Here is a 22,823-nt window from a genome sequence, read left to right on the forward strand (position 1 = left end):
CCTAAAATGCTTTATAAGAAAGAGTCCATTCAGTCATTATAAATAGATTTTATCATGATATAGAGAATTACCTGGGGCACTGAAAGGTTTACTGGCCTAGCATCACATAGTTTATGTGTAAGAGGAAAAAAACCCTGAAGTGGCTAGGTGGCATAGTAGATAGAGTGCTGCGAATGGAGTGAGAAAGACTGGAAATCAAACCTAGCCTCAGATATGTATTAGCTGTACAACCCTGGGCAAGTCACAATTTCTCCCTGCTTCATTTTCCTCATCTGTAAAATGGGTATAATAATAGCATCTGCCTCCCAGTGTTGTCAGGATAAGACAAGATAAACTTTGTAAAGCATTTTGCAAATGTTAATGTGTTATGTAAATGTTAGCCATTATTGTTATTATTATTATTTGTTTGTATGCTTCTTATTCATAACATCTTTATTTTAATTAACAAGTATTTATTTTCTCTTCTTTCGAATTGAGAAGGATAGATGATAAATTGATAACACTGGAAGGGTAGAGGGTAGGCAGGTTATGAAGAGCTTTGAATGCCAGATGGTTTATACTTGATCCTGGTGGTTATAAGGAACCACTGGAGTTTATTGAATGGTGGGTGACTTGGTCAGATTTGAGTTTTAGGCGAATCACGCTGGCAGTTGAGTGGAAGAAGGATTAGTGTGTAAAGATACTGGTGGCAATAAGATCCATCAGCAATCCTATTGCAATAGTCTAAGTGTGGGGTAATGAGAGCCTGTTGTACCAGGTGGTATCAGAGGAGAGAATGATTCCCAAATCTCTATTTCCAGCCCCAACAATTTGAATTCCAGGGTTTGAGTTCTGATTGCTTGCTAAATTGCTTGCTGAATATCTGTACCTAGTTGTCCTGTGGATTTTTCAAATCCTAACTCCTCTGTGTCTCTAGCCTTTCTCTTCTTTAATCTATCCTTCACACTGTTCCCAAAGGTACTGATCAGATCACATACTTTCAGTGGCTTGCTGGGGCTTATTGAATAAAAAGCCAAATAAAATGTGTCATTTAAAACTCTTTGAAATCTGCTTCCAATCTCCCTTTGCAGGTATATTTCATGGTATACCTTTTTGCATATCCTACTCTCATACCAAACTTCTTTTATGTATATAAACTTCTCCCATGGAAAGAACAGACTCTTTCTCCCCCATCTCCATCTACTAAAATTCTCCATTTTAATGGATCAGCACAGGCACCATCTCCACCATGAAGCCTTTCTCCCAGCCACAAGTGATTTCTTCTTCTTAGGTCTTTGATGACATTTTGTTTGATGTCTCCTAAATTCTTAACTATTTTCTAACTTTTATAATACTGGATTTTTTAAATGTAATCACAGCCCTTACAAATCCAATACATTATAAATTTCTTCAGGCCAATCAATGCTGTTTTTATGGGGGGGGTGTCTTTGTGTTTTTTCTTTTTTCCATATTTGGTGCTTTTTAAGTATTGTACTAGGTGCTTATTAAATGATCTTTCAAACAGAAAATTCATTAATTGAATTCTTCGTTATACTTTTCTTGTTATCTCTAATTAATTTCTTGAATTGATCTTTCCTACCTTGTTTATATAAACCCTAGGGGCATGTAAGTACTTGTACTTTCAACTCCTATAGTGAGCTGAGTTCAGTAATGGAGAATCAGCAAGAGAATCAGAGTCAACTTCCATGAAAAGACAGCTATTATCAAACTGGATTTCAATTTTAGCTAATAGATGACTCTTCTTCCATTAGAATTAAAGAGCCTCAATTAATCGGCTAATTTCTTTCCCTATTTGTAGGCCCCTCCAAAAAAGACTTATTTTGATGCTTAATCTTGGTGTGATGGTAACTCTAGGTTCTCAAAGACTCCTAATAGGCCACAATTTTTGTAAGGTGTCGACAATGCTAGGTAGCCTTCAAGTATGGTGTCGGCCATAGACTTTTGCATTCCAAAGAACAGACTAATCAAGTGCAGACAAATTGTTTTACAAGTAAGCTAGTAATTTATTGATGAATTATTTGTCCAGGGCAGCTGATAAAATAAAGTGCCATGGTTCTCAAATCTCTACAATCTTGTCTCTTTCTATAGAGACTGTGGCAGAAAAATTGTTAAAAATCAGTTTTTAGATAGTATATCAGCTTTAATTTAGCAGTTGGCAATCTTAAAGTGAGGTCTTTTCCTAGTGGCATATTTCTCAGGGAACAGAAAAAAAACTAATCTTGACATCTCAACTCTCTCCTTATAAAATAATTGGGAAAAGGGGGAAAGTTGTGGCTAAATGGAAGGGTGATCCACTGGTCCTACCTGGAAAGATAGATGCAGGAGCTTGTGGAGATGCTTTAGTCATGTATTCAAATAGAACGAGAAACACTGTTTCTGGGAGATTTTATCATTTTATATTGCAGTGCTCATGAAAAATATTTACAAAATACTACAAAGAATTTGGTTTCAGCTTTTGCAGAAAAAATAGCTTGCAGAGGATAAAGAAGTAAAGACAGTCTACAAAGGCCTTCAACATGCATTTCTATATGTGGTGACTTTAGTGACCTTACAAACTACTGCATGCAGCAGATGCTTGACCAATTTGCGAAGCAGAAAGATATGGCAGCCAAGAACAATGGTAATTTAAAAATATATATTCATTTGTATAAACTTTTACAAAGGAAGATATTGGAAGATTATGGCCAGTATCACCTCATAAGACAGCCAGGAGCAGTGCATGCAAAAATAAATTTGCAGAAAGCTTAGTCAGACATCTAAATGTTGGAGGATAACAACCAGAGAAAAGACTCAAAAGGGGTGCCAGGATTTTTATAACAGATCATTTTCTCCATCAATAACAATGAAGTCACCACATTTGGACTCTAAAATCATATTCTCCAATAAGAAATAGAAATGACCTTAAATAAAACAAGGATAGGAAGATGAACTTTTAATGAAACATAGCTTCTCCCAGAAAGACCCATTTTTTTTCCAATACCAGTGTTCTTTGTAATATGCTACATGGGTATAAATCATAGCACACCATCATCTCTGAAGAATTAAAGTTGTGGGTCACCCAAAGGGCAATGGAGAAATGTAGTGTGAGTGTAAGAGGCTGAAGCACATCCCTAGAAAAGAAATTTACAGAAAAATCACCATAAAAGATATCAGCAGAGACACTTAAAAAAAAGAGGACGTAGGCCAACCATTTAGCCTATCAGTTAAAGGGTTCCATTTTGTTTCATTTTCCTTTTTCACAGTTGGATAAAATTAATGTTTGTTAGGTGATATAATAAAGGCTTGTTAGTTGAAAAATAATTTTAAAAGAGCAAATGAACATATGAATTATCAGTGCGCTCCACTAGTACCCACATAATGTCAAGTGATTTATTGAGGCCATGGATGGACCTCTATGTGCAGGATTTGTGGGAGGATATGGATGACAGTTCCATAGAATAAGAAAGCATGATGCATTATGGGGTATCTGCAAAGATGAGATCACAGAACTAAGGAAGCACCTAAGTGTTTGCAGGCAACTAGTAAAATAATAGACTGAACCCTCGTGTAAATATTGTAGTAAATTGAAATTGCTCCAAAGATCTGTGTTAGGATTGAATTCAAAGAGATGAATCTGTGAGATTTGAGGGAAAAAAATGGTATGACAAAATGATCAAATGTGGGAAGGAAAGGACAATCAAGAATTGATGATTTTTCTGGAGAAAAGATATTTTAGACTTCTTTTATTAGTTTGACTAAGAATAAAGTTGGAAAAAATAAAATGAGATCTAAACAGATCAGCTTTGCAAACATTTTAGGGCCCTTATGTTCTTATCCAGGTAATAGCTATACTTATGGCTTTCATCACCATTTTTGATAATAATAGAAATTGTGTTGTATAGACTATCAACTCTCATCTATTGGGGACAATTTGCCAATCATATCAGGTTATTTATATTTTATGGCCCTTGCTTTACTAAAAACTGCTTATAATGGGAAATCATTTTATATGACGCTTAGTTGCCAGTGCTTTTTCACAGTACAATGTCTATTTTTTTTTTTTGAAAAATGATCAGATAGTAAAACACTTCTGTTAAATGAAAGCTCTAATAGCTTTACTCATCAATTTAATACTAAAATATTTGAGGTCACCTAGTAATAGATAGATCATTATTCTTGGAATGAGAAGATTTGAATTTTTTTCTAAATTCACGGAAGTAACTTTACAACCTGTAAATAAAGAAACTTGATAAGGGTCACAAAAGTAAAGATGTCATTTTAGCAAAGTTGTAATCATAACATAATCAGAAATAATAACCAGAAAGGTAACTTATCTTAAAATTATAATTTCAGTAACTTTTAAACATCATTTTATTTAAAATTTTATTTTTAGATCATGAATTAAATACGACTATCTCACAATCTTATTCTGAGTTTAAACTTGCCTTCCTTGTGTGAGTTCTAAATTGGGAAAATAGCATTTTATAGCTAGAGTATAAAATTAACAACCTGTTTAGCTCTGCAAACTATTAATAAACACAGTGAGTCAGCCTAATAGACAAATTAGACAAAACACAGCATCCCCTTAATACTGTTACATTTATTAGCTTCTTTAGTAACCTGAGTTCCTAAGAGACTACTAGTCTTTGTCTTGAAAATCAGGATCAGCAATGTACCTACTCTATTTGTGACAGTTACACCCTTTTGTTGTTTACATTCGAGATTCCTTTTGAAACTACAAATTCTTTTATTGTTGCTTGACAGTACCTATTGTAAACCTATGGGGTTTAAAACCTATGATAATTATTATTTACTGTTATCAACAGAATGTAATCATAGTGGATTGCCCACTAAAAAAGGGCTTAGCCACTGAACACAAGAGAGCCCAATTACTCTTCTCTCCTATGAATGTCTTACTGGGGCTTGGGTGGTAGGAGGGGACCCAACTCTGAATCATCTTATCCTCAAATGTCTTCTCATGTGAATTGTGGTTAATAATTCTTTCCTATGCTTTAACTCTGTTAATGAATTTAATAGACCTGTTTTCTAGCAGGTATAAACCTCAAATGAACATTGAAAGATTTCTAAGGGCTCCACATCGGGAATGTAAACATTGTGTGGTGCACCAGAAAATACCAGCTCCCCCAAATAACAACTAGGAAGACAACAGACTAGAATCAGATAAAAATATACCTTATGCTAAGGACTATTGCTCTGTTGTTCTGAGACTCCTAAGTTTCATTTCTAACCGTGAGTCTAGGGAACTAAGCTGGTAGCTTTATCTGGATACCAAATGCCAATTTTCTTCTCCAATTTGTTTTTTTTTTTAAATGAAGTAACTTTCTTCATAAATTAGATGTAAAATGGCTTCTTAGCCTTACCAATGGGATTGAAGAACCCTTTCTATGACATCCTTAAGAGGTAGTCATCCAGCCTTTGGGGGAACATTGGAGCAGATAGGTTGGTATTGTCAAATTAACTCTGAGTACAGTCAGAGGAACTAGGTTTGAATCCCTCCTCTATCACTTACTACCTAAGTGACCCTGGGCAAGTTATTTACCCCTCTGGATCTTAATTTACTCATGTGTAAAAGGCAGCTAAGAAGTACAGTGGATAGGTAGTGTGTTGCACTAGGAATTAGAAAGATGTGAGTTCAAATCCTCCATCAGATATTTACTAGCTGGGCAAACCATCTAATCCCCCTGGACCTCAGTTTATTTGTCTAGAATATGAGGGCAATAATAGTACCTCCCTCACAGGGTTGTTATAAAATTCCAATGAGATAATGTATGTAAAGTGCTTTGCAAACCTTAAAGCACTGTGAATGCTATTATTGTTGTTGATGTCCTCTCCCATTCGAAATCATTTGTTCAGGTGATGAGAAACTCCTTTCTTTCCTCCAGTAAGCATTTATTGAGCACCTACAGTATGACAAGTACTGTTTTACAGGACTAGAAACACAACCAAAACATACTAATTAGTTCCTGCTATCAAGGGTTTTACATACTACTTGAAAAAATAGCTCTTTTGTTACTGGATAGGACAAATTATAAAATTGTTTCTCTGTAGTTTTCACCACTTGGTTCTTCTTCTCTCAGCTGGGGCCAAGCTGCGTAAGTCTAATCCCTCATTCACATGATAGTCCAAGTATTTGGCATATCTAATGTGATTGGAGTTCTTTTCTCCCATGTCTAGACTTAGTCTATCTCATCAATATTTATCCTAAAACAAGACCTCATAGATACATTACTTAAAGCAAGATAAATAAATAAATAAAATAGGTACTTAAAACTATATATTATATGTGTGTGTAATTGTTGTATTTTTCACAGTAAGTAGTCTCAGTTAATGCAGTTATTTTTGTTATATTTTGACACCCTCATGGCCTTTTTTTCTTGCTCTTTAAGGGAACTGAGTTGTCAACAGTCCACATCAGGTGTTTGTGACCCTGCTATATACAGAGTATACATAGCACACATGTTATCTGGGATCTGCCAGGCTCTTTCACTTTGGCTTTCTCTTTTTAACAGTCTCATGATCACTGCTGCCCTACAGACAAAGCAAAACACTGTGTTCTAAGCCTTTTTTTGTGCTGTACAAAGATCCTTAATTAGCTTTTCAAAGACATCATGAGTAAACCTATTAATCTTCTGACCTTCACTAAATACAAAACATTTGTTCTAATTGTTTCAAGGGAGAAAAATAGACAGTTTAATATTATATAGAAAAATATATCTTTCTGAAAGGCAGCAGCACAAGGAGGAGGGTTTAGGAGAAGCCATGGTTTTTAGTTGTGATACTTCCCCATGATATGAAAGAAAACCAATCATTTATAGAATTCACAAGCATAAATTAATTTTTCACACTTCTGAAATGGGAATGTCAATAGTGACATGCACCTAGCGTGAATTCCTTTGTACACAGTAGGTGTCTAGTAAATGCTTTAGAAATTGGATTGAATCCCAGGGAGGTTTATCCTTTGATGAGTGAGGTCTTTTAAGATAACTAGTACTATGCAAAACATTTAAGAAAAGATGAAGTTCAGAATAATATTTCAAAAGTAGGTAGTAAAAATTACTGCCCCCCTAATTAAGTGTGGGTAGTTGAATCATACTACATTAAGGGGGTGGGATGCATTGCTAGAGTCCTTGGTGTATTATCGGTCTTAGCTGTCCTATGTAACCATTTTATGTAACAGGACTATACCTATTAGACAGTAATGCTTGGCCAAGGGGGAAGTTTAGGATGAACCAGATCATGGGGATAGGAGGAAAAGGGGGATAGGCAGAAATATTGGTACGACCCTGGAGTTTGGGGTCTTTGTATTTACTTTGATAAAAGAGTAAGTAAGGAGACCCCAATGGGTATCTTTTCATGACACGGTTTAAGAAGGTTTTAGCAAATAAGAGTGGAGTTTGAAACAATAAAAATGGTGGCTGTCTTGGATTCACAGGTTCTATCATTGGCGAAGAAACAATTTTCTGATATAAAACCAGTGGCGGCTTGTGAAATAGGGGATGGCCTTCCCCTAAGCAGAAAAGGGAAATACTTTTGTGGGGGGATTTCACAAATGCAAATTCTCTATACCCATGAAATCATAGGTCTGGTAAAAACAAAACAAAACAAAAGAAAAAACAAGCAAGCAAATAAACAAATAAAAAGCCCAAAAGTATATAACCTGGGGCAATTTAACTCCTGTGTATATCAGTTTCCTTATCTGCGAAATGAAATCATAGCTTTCATTGATACCTAAAATTTGTCCCATCCTAGAATTTTAAACAATCAATTCCCTAAAAGAGTCTCAGTTTTCACTTTCTATGGTTCACTTATCTAAAAAATAAAAAGACGGGTGCTGGATGGAGGGGGTGGGTTGAGGATGGTGGACAGCGAAAGTGAGAAATGAAAATCTCCACTTCGCTCAGCTCTTTGGATATTCTTTGTCTGTTGGCGATGGGTATCAGGAATGAACTAGCACCCTTAAACACGTAAGCATGCTGGAGCTCCAAAGGCTGAGCTAGAGATCCCTGAGTAGGTCCTGACAACCCTAACCCTATCTTAGCTGTGTGTGGGATCTGTCAGCTGCTCAAAAGAATTCATACCCACACAATGAGAGAAGACAAGACACAGGCAAGAGACTTTTTTGAAAAGCCAGCTGATTTTTTTTAAGCTTCTGTCCGGCCTGAATTAGGAGAGGAAAATAGCAGGCATATCCACCCACTGTGCCAGCTGGCTTTTATTCCTAAAGCTGGGAAATAACTATCACACTCACCCTACCTATTATGACAAGCTGCCTCTGGACTGAATTATTACAACATGTCCTTATTAGTGTCTGCATCCTGCTTGCCATTTATGCATTACACCTACCCAGTCTTTGATGAATAATTTTCAATGTGAGAGCCAAGTAAGCAAAATGTGGAAACAGCCCTTCACAAAAATAGCTGTTGCTACAAACATAATACAAAGGATGAAATTATTCAGATCACCATCCCTGGTTTCTTTGCTCACTGAAGGCAGCAGCTAAGTGCTTCAATCAGGTCCCAGAAGTGGAATGTAGCTATTGCTCAGTTGGAAGGAAACAGCTCCTTTGGCTACAGCTCCTTTGTCTAGGGGGCAAATGCTGTAATAATAGGGATAGAGGAGTTGGGGTGTGCAGTTGGCAGCTCAGAGTTGAAGGCATCAGGGCTGTATTTGACTCTTTCTGCCTGTTGCCAGCATTCTCTTTGCACAGGTTGGATGCAAGCGTCTGCCGATGACACTGTGCATTTTAAATGCCAGCCTATGCAATTTACAGTACAAAAGGGCAAAGATACATGGGGGAATGAGGAGAAAGGATTCCGCCTTTTTTCGCATTGGTTGACCTTTCCGCCTCTGCTTTATATAGACATGAAAAAGAGCCTCTATGACCATATTTGAAATTCCTGATCTCTAAAACAATCACAAAAAGCCTCATGTAAAGTGCTATTCATTCACTGTTGCCAGCATTCATATATTTGTGCACTCTGAATAATTTGCATCCTTGGACTTGGACTTCAAAAGCAATTCCTGTGTCAGACAGCTCAAAGTAAAATCAAATCCCATTCTGTTATTTTTGGAGATAGATGTCAAAAGGAAATGAATCCATAGAGAATGATACGTACACAAGATAAAGTTTGTGAACCTAAAAATATGTAGTTTTTTTTACATTTCCTACCCTCAAATTTCCTTCTCAGATTTTAAATTGCAACATAGAATTACATAATATGAGTAAAAACATGCATATTCAGGGAGAAAACAAATGCAAAAGTAAATGAGGACATTAGATGTGGGTGCCTCAGTATGTACAACCCCAAGTCTTTGATGTTGGGTTCTTGACAGATGACTCATGCTGATGGAGAGATTCTATTATGACTATGTACTGAGCAGTTGAGGCACAGATACATTAAAAAAAAGAATTACAAAACTTAAATGAATTGAAAATGACAATCTAAGCATTATAAATATCTTTTTAATTTTTTTCTTAGAAAAGATGACTGACTGCCTTACCTTTTCTCATATAGTAGTTCAACTGAATGTAAAACATGTCCCTTTTTCAAAAAGAAAAAAGGTAGTGACATCTGGTGGCCAGCTGCAGATTCATTCACTCATGGGTTTGCTCTGAATCATTTCCATTATTTTCAAGGGTGAGGTTAGACACAGTCCAATTAGGCAAGAGTCAGGTTGAAAGCTCATGCAAATATTAAAGACAAGATGTAATACTCCCTCCACCCCCACCACCCAAGGGAATTTATGAACGAAGAATTCAGGAGGCTACAGTGTTATTAAGAACCAGGAATTCTTTTCAAACCTAGACTCTTTTAATACTGTAGGGTAGAGTTTTGTGGAAATATTACAACTCATAGCATCATTGATTTTGAACTAGAAGAGACACTGTATGTCAGCTAATCCAACTCTCAATGTTTAAATGAGGAAGCTGAGGGCCAGAGAAATTAGGTGACTTGTCCAAGGTAGTAAGTAATGGATCAGGATTTGAACCCACTTCCAGAAGCTCATTCCATTCTTCCTCAGATATATTTCCAGTTTTACTTGGCATCTACTTAAATAATTTCAAAATGGTATTCCTCATAAAGCCCAAGGAACCATGCGTAGACCTGTGTTTTTTTGTTTGATATTTTTACCTATGAACTGGAAAAAGGCCTCTCTCTCTCTCTCTCTCTCTCTCTCTCTCTTTCCTGCTCTCTCTCTCCTTTTCTCTCTCTTTCTTGCTCTCTCTCCTTCTCTCTGTCTCTCCCCCTCAATATTTATATGTGTGTGTGTATGTATGTATGTGTGTACACGCACATACACACACACACAATTTGTGGATGGCCTCAAGCTTGGAGGGATAGAGTCCTTTCCCCAAATAATCTTGTCAGGCTAAAATGTTAGCTTCACATAAAACAATGAAATTTAATAGGGATAAATGTATCTTCAAATGAGTTCAAAAATTCAACTCTATAATATGGAGGAGCTCAAGCCCCTTCTTCTATGTTAATGAAGCCCTTTTTGATCATCCCAGGTACTAGCACCTTCCATACAAAATTACCTTCTATATATTTTGTACATATAATTATATCTGTCTCCAACATATATATTTATGTCTGTATGTATATATATATATATATATATATATATATATATGCTTACATTTATGAGTATATGCATGTGTGTTCTGTCCTCCAGCTATATTGCAGACTATTCCAAGGCAGGGACTGTTTCATTTTGCTTTGTATCCCCAGACTCTAGCATGGTACCTGTCACATAGTGAGTGCTTAATAAATACTTACTGATTAATCAAAGCATCAATAGATTAGATAGCAAATCATTCGTAGAAGACCCGATGGTTCAGTGAACTTACTGACTCCATATTGGTCGCCAGTGTGCTCTAGCAGACAAAAAAGCTGCCTTGATATTCGATGATATTAGGAGAGGCACAATGTTCAGAATCAGGGAGCATTTGGCCCCCTATATTCTGCCCTAGTGAGACCTCATTGTATTCAGTTCTAGAAGCATATTTGAAGTAGGATATTGATTAGCAGGGCAGCAGAAATTGTACTACCTCTGAAATCAGAGTACCAGTGTGTGACCATTGGCACATTTTCTAATCTCTTTCTGCCCCTTATATGAGGGAATTGGACTTAAAGGCCTCTAAGATCCTTACCAGCTTTAAATTATGATCCATTGAAGGTAACTTGGTAACTTGGACTGTAAAGAGTCTCAAGATTGGTTGGAAAATGCTTAGCCAGAAGATTATATGTTCCCTTTTTTTTGGGGGGGGGGTCCTGACAGACGGTGAGGACATGATTGCTATATTCAGGGTTTTTTTTGAAGAGCTGTCATATGGAAATAGAATAGGACTTACCCTGTTTGTTCCCAGAAGGAACTAGAAGTAGTGGGTCAAAATTGCAAAATAGAAAATTATAGCTGGATTTAGGGAAAAAATTCCTAATAATGCTCTCCTAAAGAAATATGGTCTCCCCCTACAGATTGTGGGCTCTCCACACGAGGCATTTTAATTTAAAAACTGAATGACCAAGTGTACAATATATTGTTGAGGGGATCATTTTTCTGACGTAGTTTGGACTCTATTGCTTCTGAAAATGTATCTGTCTCTGGGATTCTACAGTCCTAGAAGCTCTGATTAGAGAAGAGTTTCTTGACCTGTATGAGAATGAAAGATCCAAAGTGATGGGGCAGTGATTGTCTTTTGACTAGTAAGGTAAAGGATACAAGAATGTTACTTCAAAACCACAAACCCAATGATGATACGATAAGAAAGAGGAGCTTCCCAGGGTGCTGTGGCATTTTTCTGCAGTTGTCCAAAAAGTCTGCATTTCCAGTTATGAGTGTTAGACTTGAAAAGAGGACTCTTGACACATCTCTTATACAAGATGATGAACTGGGATGTCAGCCAAAATGCCTTGAATACAAAGGTATCGCTATCCTGTGGAGGTAAAATGATCATGGAAAATGTATTTCATATTGTAAATAAAAACTCTGAGGGTTACTCCTGGTTGGTGTATCATTATAGTTAAGAAATCTTATCCATTCTTCTCCTCAGAGTTATATATACACAACAGTAACATTATTATTAGGTCACATTTATATAATGCTTTAAGGTTTATGAAATGCTTTACACATACTATCTCATTTAGTCCTTTCAACAATCCTGTGAAGTAGGGGCTATTTTAAAGATGAGACAACCGAAATTGAGAGAGATTAAGGAACTGGTTCAGGGTTACATAGTAATTATTAATTGCTGGATTCTAACTCAGGTCTTCGTGCTTCTTAAGTCTATCTCTTTATCTATTACTCCTTCCAGCCATAAAGTAATGAGACAATTTTCATGTATTGAGAACCACTCGTCTGGAAATTCAGGCCTAGGTTTTAATGGATAAGTTACTTAATGTTAATTGAAGTTAATCTTAATAACAGCTCACCATCCTATAGTATTTTTGTGGTTTGCAGAACACTACTTTTCAGCACACTCTCATAAGACAGGTAGTTTAAACATTATTTTCTCCATTCTGGAACCTGAATCTCAGAGAGGTTAAGTAACTTGTCCATGGTTGCACAGCAAGAAGAAAATGGAACTGGTAGTGAAAGCTAGGATGCTTAATTCTAAGTTGATTGCTTTTTCTACTATGTCACTTCTCCCAAAGTAGAAAAATTCTGATCCATTGCATAATTCTGGTTGCCTACATCTGGGTTCCTAATCTGGGTTAGTGCAAATTTCAGCATTTTTTTTAATAGCATGTAGATTGATTCATCCTAGGATAATGATTTGCTTCTGGCACTATTGAATATGCCTTTAACCTTAGTCCCTTCATGATTCAACATCTATATTCTGGCATTTTCTATCAATAACTCTTTCCTCATAACAAGCATGTTTACCTTGAGGGCTGATAGTGTTTATCACTGGCTCCTGTTCAGAAGCAACATACAAATGTTTGTTTAGAATCTAAATCTCCTTGCAAGGAGACAGTCTCATACCTCAGTCTTTTATTCATTAAGTTCTGTTCTTTTTGTGTGTCCAAGTTGCTGGCTGGCATGATTAACTCTTTTTCAGCCATTAAGAAAATCTCCCTGGAGCTCTAAATGCCTAGTTTGATACCTGAAGAAAGTGGACCCATTTTTTTTTAAATTGACATAAAAAAGTTATCTAAAAATGGGAGAAAGAAAAAGTTTTTTTCATGATATAGTCCCTCATCCAGTGTACAGCAGTAATGACATCAGTGGCACATAAACATCAATGTTTCTAATTACCTTAGTTTATGAACCAAAATAATGGTTGTTATTTTAATAAAATGTCTCCTAAAGATCTAATGCATATGTTTACCATTTTTCTGGAATATTTCTATCAGATTATAGCATGAAAGAAATCTAGTCTCTTTAAAAAATGTAATAGTGACAATGTATTGAATTTAGATATTTTAAATTTTTTTTTCAAAATAACTCATCATATATGCAATTTCAAATCTCCCCCTACAGCATCTTTAGACTTATGTTTGGATACTGGAAATTATTGAATTATCTATGCCTTCTTACTACACCCATACTGTTGGAGGCTGTCACATTAAGAATGCATCAGGTACCAATATTGCATTGTTTTTCTTTACATTTTGTTCCTTTGAGAAATATATTTTTAACTCTACAACCTCTTCTTCCCCATCTACTTCATGAGATACTTTTTCGCTCTTTGTATTAACTTCTCCATTAGTTGTCACAATAGGTAAACTGTTGTGAAATATTAGAAGTTACATGCTAAGATGAAAGCAACCGGGCTACTTTGGAATGATGTACACCCTACTGGTAAAGAATACCAGTAATTAACAATGTATAGTCACATAGGCCTTGATCTTAAGGTTACCAAGAAAGGTTTCCAAAACAATTTGATTTGGCAGCTATATGCCACAACTAACTTACCTATCTATGTTCAAAGAGAAAAGGTGGAATTTTCTAAAATGAAATATTACTACATTTTCTCCAGCGTGGGGATAAATAAATCATAAGGTAGAATATAGAGTTGAGAAATGTTAATTTAATAATGAAACCAATGTTTTTAAGCTGGAAAAATATGGAATGTGATACAACTTTACTAGGAACTGAAGATTTTTATCACTTAATTCCATCCTATTGTTTTTAATTATGCTTCCTCATTTCATCTAAAGCATTTTATTTCAACTCCATAAACATTAGGAAGGACTTACTACTACTATGACTGCTGCTGCAGCTGCTGCTGCTACTACTACTACTACTACTACTACTACTACTACTACTACTACTACTACTACTACTTACCAGTGTGTCATTTAATCTCTCTGGGCCTCATTTCCAACTCTGTAAAGGGGTTGGACTAGATGGCTTTAAGGCCTTGTTAAGCTGGATCTCTGATGTATGATCTTAAGTAATATCACTTATTTAGCAGTGAAGAAACAGATTCAAAGGACTGTTACTTGATCACAGTCACATAGCCATGGAACAGAGTCGACAGCCTCTAAGGTCTCTTCTGGCCTTAAATCTATGAATCTATATAGTAGGACCAGGCTATGAACCTGGGTATCTCTAATAATAATACTCTCAAATAATAAAATGGAGAATAATCTCATCTGTGAATAAGGATTCTCTTCCAAAGTGTAAATATTAGTGGGCAATAAGTGATGATAAAAGAAACCAGTTCAGAGAATCCTGGGCATAAATTGATGCAAAGTGAAGTGAGATGAGACAGAAGAGTAATTTCTATAAGGGACAAAACATTGTAAAGAAAAACAACTTCAAAATATAAGAACTCTAATCAATGCAGTGATTGACCGTTTAACCATTTGACTAGAGGTATGATGGTAAAATGAGGCATAACACACCTACCAAATGAGATGATGGACTCAAAGTGCATTTTGGAAATGATCATTGTGTGTTTTCATTTTGCTTGACTATGCTTATTTGTTTTAAGATGGCTTTTCTTTTTTTTGTTTTTCCCTCCTCCTTTCACTCAGTTGTTAATGGAGAGGGGGTTTACCAGAAGGGGAGCAGCCGGTTAACAAAAACAATGCTCAAAAAGAAACCATTGAAACATTATTTTGATTTCACAGAGGAAAATAGAAGGGTATTCAGAAAGGTACACAGATAAGCAGGAGAGTTTTGAAAATAGTATGTGGAATTTAGACACACACACACACACATATTTGAGGAAGAAAAATGAAATGGAAATTCAGTTTCATATATAATCCTCCTTTTGTATCCTGCTATTTTTTTTAGTGGGGGGCAGCTAGGCAGTACAGTGGATAGAGCACTGGCCCTGGACACTTACTAGCTGTGTGACCCTGGGCAAGTCACTATTTATCTCAGTTCCTCATATGTAAAATGAACTGGAGAAGGGAATGGCAAACCACTCCATTATCTTTGTCAAGAAAAACCGAAATGGTGTCACAAAGAGTCGGACACGAATCAAACAACTCAACAGTAAGTTTTTTGGTGTATGTTTAAGTTCAGAATAAAACCAATTAAAACAACAAGCCTGTGAAAGAGATGGTGAATGCTCTGTTATGATGAATTTACAAGAGAGATAGAAATAGGCTTAGAGGGCATGAGTTGTTTGTCCTAGGTAGCAGAGAAAAGGATTGAATCAAGATTTCTTGACTTATATGCCTATTGTCTTGTTCTGTGGAACCACTGAAACCTATAGTTTTATTTTTTCTCTCGGCATAATTAGGTTGTTTCTTTAAGCTTTTGCTAGTTTGATTTAGCTTGATTATCATTATAATTACCACCACCACTACCATCATCATTACCATGATATGTTTTTAATCCTTTATATTTATATATTGTTTTATCATTTTCAAAGAACTTTTACTATCACTTCATATATCTGAATAGGACATTTAAATATTGCATATTCAGCTGCATTTACACTTGTTAAGTAAATCGTAGGATTTGAGAATTCAAATTAATAAAATATTTTAGGTCCTCAAATATTTTGCTCAAAACAAAAAGATAATGGAGGCAGATACATTTTGTTCCTAACCCTTTCCCCTAAATCATTATCTTGATCATTGTAGTCAATTCATAGGCACAGGAATAGGTGCCATTTTACTTCTCTTGTGTTTGTGTGAGTATATTTTATTATCATCAGGTCTTTGATAATATGGGAATTTGTATACAGATTACCATTGCAAAACACTATTCTATTAAATACTAACATTAAATTGTCACTATGTCTCCTTGAAGATAGGAATGAAGTAGTCATTTTTTTCAGATCTCAGAAATCAAAGGTATTTCCTTATTCAATTTTTTTCAAAGGTCTGACCCCATCTGTTTCTCTCAACACTCAAATTATAAGCAACTACATAGTTCCATGTACAATAAACTCTGTTGTATTCATCTGTGGGCATAGAACACTGTTGCTTCCTTTTTAATTATTGAATCAAGCATGATTTTCCTAATCAAGACTCTAAGGAACCCCATGTCTTCTTGTCAGATCACTCTTATTCTTCCCACTCTAAGTTTCTTGAGGAAAAAAGACCCAAATATTTATTCTTGTCTCTTAACAAAACATATATATAATATACATAATATATATATACACACGTATATATATATATATATATATATATATATATATATATATATACACACATGTGTACATAGATATAGGTCCACCTAAAAGGGACCAACTTCACTGCAGGCAAACAATTTATAAACTGGTAAATCTGAAAAAATATTTTTATTTCCCTCCTCTTTTAAGAAAATGCCCAATCTTTGAAGTCCTTTAAGCCAAAGTATATTTTCATAAAAGATGGAATTATTATCTTCAACATATTTAAAAGCTTCTTTTATTTCTCCTGTGCTTCATATTTTATTTTTACTTTATCAGCAATTCTTTTTCTGTCACAGCATGACCATTCTCCCAGTCATCCAGGCATAAAACCTTTGTGTTGTCTTGGACAATTCCTTCTCTTTCGACCACTACATCCAAACAGGTGCCAAGTTATATAGATTAGACCTCCAGAATAACTCTCCAAAGTATCCCCTATTTATCATTTTCACAACCACCTTTCATTATTTCTCTTTGCCTAGAAAATTATGCCATATAATAACAACTTGTTAATTGAAATAGTTGAACCAATTCACAGGCATATCAACATTATATTAGTGTGCCCATCTTCTCCCAACCCCTGGAAAACAGACCATATCTGTCTTTCATTATCTTTGCTAATTTGATGGATATAAAACCAAACAATAGAGATGTTTTAATTTGCATTTCTTAGATTATTAGTCATTTGAATCAGTCTTTCATGTGGCTTTCATGTTAAGAGTTTTCAAATTTCCATTTGAGAATTGTTTGTTTATACTTCTTACCAGTTATCTATTGCAAAATGGCTCTTGTTTTTATATGTTTGTTATAGTTTCCTTTGACCGTTAATGGACTTTTAAGAGAGATATTTAATGCAAATTTTCCCAAAATAATTTTGCACCTTATTGTAACTGAAATGATTTTGTTTAAAATGTTTTCATCTACTCAGTGCAGCAGCAGCCCTTCTTCCTCCACAGTGGTCACCTATGACCCCCAATACCCCAGCAGCCATGTTGAAGGGACCAGCAGTTGGCACTTATCTCGGTACCACTTATTCCTGTGTGGGAGTCTTGAAACATGGGAAAGTGGACATCATTGCTGATGACCAAGGAAAAAGGACTACCCCAAGCTGTGTTGCCTTCACCAACACAGAACATCTAATCAGTGATACTGCAAAGAATCAAGTTGCAATGAACCCCACCAGAACAGTTTTTGATGCCAAACATCTGATTGGTCACAGATTTGATTATGCAGTTGTACTGTCAGACATGAAGCACTGGCCTTTCACAGTGGTGAATGATATAGGCAGGACTAAGGTCCAAGTGAAGTACAAAGTGGAGACCAAAAGTTTCTATCCAGAAGTATCTTCTATGGAGTTGACTAAGATGAAAGAAATTGCTGAAGCTTACCTCGGGAAGACTGTCACAAATGTTGTGGTCACAATACCAGCTTATTTCTGTGATTACCAATGTCAGACCACCAAAGATGCTAGAACCATTCCTGTTCTCAATGTGCTTTGAATCATCAGTGAGCCAACTGTTACTACTATTGCTTGTGGCTTGGACAAAAAGGTTGGTGCCAAGAGAAATGTGTTGATCTTTAACATTAGAGGTGGTACTTTCAATGTCTCCATTCTTACCATAGAAGATGGCATCTTTGGCGTCAAGTCCATAGCTGGGAGGTTGGGGGACTTTGACAACCACATGGCCAAACATTTCATTGTTAAGTTCAAGCAGAAAGCACATGAAAGACATCAGTGAAAACAAGAGGACTGTTAGCTGTCTGTGGATCACTTGTCAACATGAAAAGTGCATCCTCTCTTCTAGTAGCCAGACCAGTATTAAGATTGACTCCCTCTATGAAGGTATCAGCTTCTAGACCTCTATCACCCAGACCTATTTTGAAGAGCTGACTTCTGATCACTTCCATGACACATGGAACCTTCTGTAAAAGGCCTTAAGAGATGCCAAGCTATATAAATCACTGATTTATGACAATGTCCTGGTGTGTGGTTCCACTCAGATCCTCCAAATCTAGAAACTTCTGCAAGACTATTTCAATGGCAAGGAGCTCAACAAGAGTGTCAATCCTGATGAGGCTGTTGCCCATGGTGCAGCTGTCCAGGCTCTACCATTTTGCCTGGAGATAAATCTGAGAATGCGCCGGGCTTGTTGCTGTTGGATGTCCCTCCTTTTTCCTTGTAATTGAAATTGTTGGTGGAGTTATGAAAGTTCTGATCAAACACAATCTCATCATCACTACCAAACAGACACAGACCTTCATCACCTATTTGGACAACTAGCCTGGTGTGTCTATTCAGGTTTATGAAGGTGAGAGAGCAATGACAAAGGGTCACAACCTCTTTGGCAAGTTTGAGGTTACAGGAATCGGCCAACCACACAGTGGAGTTGCTCAGATTGAAGTAACATTTGACATTGATGCAAATGGCAATCTCAGTGTTTCTGCTGTGGATAAGAACACAGGCAAGGAGAATAAGATCACCATCACCAAAAACAAAGGTTGTTTGAATAAAGAGGACATTGAGTATATGATCCAGGAGGCTGAGAAATACAAGGCTGAGGATAAGAAGCAGAGAGACAAGGTACCTTTCAAGAATTCTGTTGAATCTTATGCTTTCAGCATGAAGGCTACCATAGAGGATGAAAAAATGCAAGGCAAAATTGGAGATGAAGACAAACAGAAGATCTTGACGAATGTAATGAAATAATCCACTGATTGGATAATCAGACTGCTGAGTGTCAACTGAAAGAATGGAGAAGGTCTGTAACCCCATCATTACTAACTTGTACCAGAGGCATGACTGGTGGGTTCTCAGGGGGTGTAGCAGCCCCATCTGGAGGTGCTTCTTCTGGACCCACCATTGAAGAGGTCAACTAAGTTCACCAGGAGAAAGAGCATTCCACACAGCTTTCTAAAAATTGAAGGACTCAAATTTGTAGCCAAGGCAGTAGCAGTTTAAAGGTAATATTCAAGCCACTGTATAAATCTGGGCATTCTGAATACTTGAATGTGTACAGAGAGTGAGAAGTGAACAACTTTGTACTTTATCAGTATTGTAAACAAGTGGAAATACAATTCTTGTCCTGGAGAATAAAATCTATTTAAAATTGGCACTATAAAAATATTTTCAATTTCACACAATCAAAATTATGTTTTAACTATTGTGATATCTGCTTTAGAATTTTTCTTCTCATCATAATTGTGGATGGATAAATAGAAGTATTTATAGAATGATTTTACACACACGTGCACACTTATTTGTGTCTAATAGTAGTAACCGTGTCCAGGGCAGGGAAAGGAAAAAAGAGAAAAAAAAAAAGAAATTTGCATGATAACTGTATTATATATTTAAAAGGAATAGCAAGTTGTACACAATTGATTTGCAGTTTCATGTGCAATCATCTTTTTTATTATACTATATTATGGAAATGCTTGTTTTATTCCATAAATTAAAAATAAAATAAAATAATTCCTCCCATTTTCCTTTATTTAAAAATGATGTGAACTGTTAATATTTAGGACAGGTGTCTAATGGGAAATTATTCAGAAATATGGCATTAAATGCTAGTTTAACAGATTTTTTCTCCCAAACTGTTTTCCCCCAGAAGTCCTTTTCAAACCAGGAGTTATTTCCAAATTATTTATATTCTTTGTTTTATCAAATACTCATCTATTAAGTGCAATTATTTCTAATTCTCTACTTAGCTAGTCTATTTTGGTGACCTGTGCCTATTTTTATTTACCAGTACTGAATAGTTTTGATGATTGTTGACTTATAATGTTAGCTCCTGAATTGTATGCTCCCTTCATTCCTAGTTGGTTTTTTTTAAATATTTCCCTTCCAATGACAAATCATTTTTTTCTTTCAAAATAATTTCATTTTTTTCTATACTGTAATAAAATTTTCCCCAGGCAATTTAATATAATGCTGAAAATTAAATTAGATAGTTTTATAATTTTTATTCTATTGGCATAGCTCTACAGTGAAAAAATATTTTCCTGGAAATCATTTATATTATTTTATTTTTGTGGTAAGTGTTTTCATTTACATATCTTAAATGTGTTGGTAGAATTAATCCAAGACATTTATTGATTTTGAAATTATTTTGAATGGGATTTCTCTTTTGATAATTTCTTTAGTGCTTGTTAATGATATTCAGAAATGTGGATGATTTATATGGGCTTATTATGTAGCCTGATATATTATTGAAGCTATTGTTCACTTAATTCCCTTGCTCATTCTCTGGGGTTTTCTAAGTAAACCATCACATTATCAAAAGTAAAGATAATTTTTCCTCCTCTCTTTTGATGTGTATGTCTCATTGTTGCTATTAGTAGCAGTTATGGAATTTTCTCAAATAATAACAGGGAGGAGGCATCCTTGTATTGCCTTTACTGAGAGAGCTTTTGGTATTTTTCCATTGTAAATAATACTGGGTTTTTTTCATTTTAGGTAGATATTTTTTATCCTATTATGGATATTCTTCTCATGACCATGTTTTTAGGGGTTTTTAAATCATATGTACTATTTTGTAAAAGGCGATTTTTTGCAGGTCTTGACATAAATGGGGTTTTGCTTCCTTTTTCTTCTAATATAATTAATTTTGTTTTCCTAATGTTGAACCACATCTAGTCAAAATCAATATTATCATACTGAATAATTTAAGGGTATATTTTAAGTCTTTTTTTGCTAGAATTTTACTGGAAGTTTTTATATCAATGTCCATTAAAGATATTGGTCAATCAATACTTCTATTAATCTATGTTATCTTTCCCTAAGTTATATATTAGGACCATATTTATCTCAACATTTTGGTCTAAAGCTTTCTTCCTTAAATATGGAGAAAAATTTGTATAGCATGGTTATTAATTTCTCTTTCAACTATATTTCAACTATAAATCTGTATGGGTCAAAGTTTGTTCCACCTCTACTCCCTTACCCCCGTAATAGATCCCTTATGGCTTGTTCAATTTTACTTTCTGAAGTTGAGTTAACGTTTTTCTCTCTTTCTTGTTGTTGTTGTTTGTCTGTTAATTTAAATATTTCATATGTTTTAGATAACAATCCATTTCCTTTATATTCTCAGTTTTCCTGTCATATAGTTGTGGATAGAAAATTTTGATAATTCTTTTCATTTCCTTTGTGGTTAATTTACCTTGTTCTCTCTCATTTTAATTGTTTCCTCCAGACTTGTCCCTTTTAATATATGCTTTGAAATGCCACAATCAGCTTAACCTTTCTTTTTCCTTCTATGCTGATCTAGTCATAGCACTCCTCTGATCAGAATTTAGGTGTCTCCTAAAGGCTGATAGTCAGTAGTCCAGAATCCTTATTGGTATATTTAAAGACCATCAAAACCAACTACTCAACTTACTTTCTCAATCTTATTTCATACTACCAAAATTCTGCCCCCTTACTTTATGCTTAGGTTAAGCTAAATTCCTCAGTTTCCCATGCTTGCTTATATCCCTACCTTTGTTCTCTCTTCTCTGTATTTGACATCCTATGCCCCTTCTATGTTTCATTCACTCAGAAAGGAGTTTTCCTTACTCATGTAACACCAGTTATAATAATTAGCTCAATTTAACCCTGGGGTAGAGGGACCAAGATAATAGCCCCTTAGTTCCATTTGGTTCCCTCCTCTTCAGCATTAGGGAATTTATTTTAGACAAAAAATTTCTCTGTATTCAGTTACAATCACTCTAAGCAACTAGATATGGAATTTGCTAGCTAATACTCTGTTTCAATAATTCGGCTAACAACTGTTGTGGGAGTGAAAAAACAACACAAGCCCAACAAGAAGAATGCTACCAGCACAGGTTCTTTTGATCTGCTTTACTAAGGAAAGCAATGTTAAGGGGTTAACAGTCTTATTTCAATGCAACATACAAATATCATTCACTTAGTTCAGGGGGAAAAATCCAGCACCCTGAACTTCAGAATAAAAACAAAACAAATTACAAACATACATTATAAACAGACCAAATACAATTCATAGATGCAAAGAAACCAACATCTGAGTTCAGAAGCCAGGGAGATCATAACAACGTTTGGCCCAGAGTCACGCACCACTCCTCATGTGACACATAGCCCCTCACAAATAGCTCTATTCTCTCTTTTTATACACTCTTTAGCTGTCATCAAACATCATCGAGGGACCAGAACTTAGGTTCCTACTATTGACTCTGGTCTTAGCAACTCCCCTTAGGAGCCTGAGGGCTTCATGCCCACATAGGC

At 35.5% G+C, this 22,823-nt stretch overlaps 1 protein-coding gene and 1 pseudogene across 1 annotated transcript in view; both read left to right on the forward strand.

Moving 5' to 3' along the window:
- TRDN (triadin) overlaps window positions 1–22,823 on the forward strand; it is a gene marked incomplete in the record, with an annotated part of 469,162 nt that overhangs the window by 279,798 nt on the left and 166,541 nt on the right.
- On the forward strand, window positions 17,575–19,462 carry LOC118856963 (annotated as a pseudogene).

This window comes from Trichosurus vulpecula, chromosome 7, assembly GCF_011100635.1.
Source record: "Trichosurus vulpecula isolate mTriVul1 chromosome 7, mTriVul1.pri, whole genome shotgun sequence".
NCBI lineage: Eukaryota > Metazoa > Chordata > Mammalia > Diprotodontia > Phalangeridae > Trichosurus > Trichosurus vulpecula.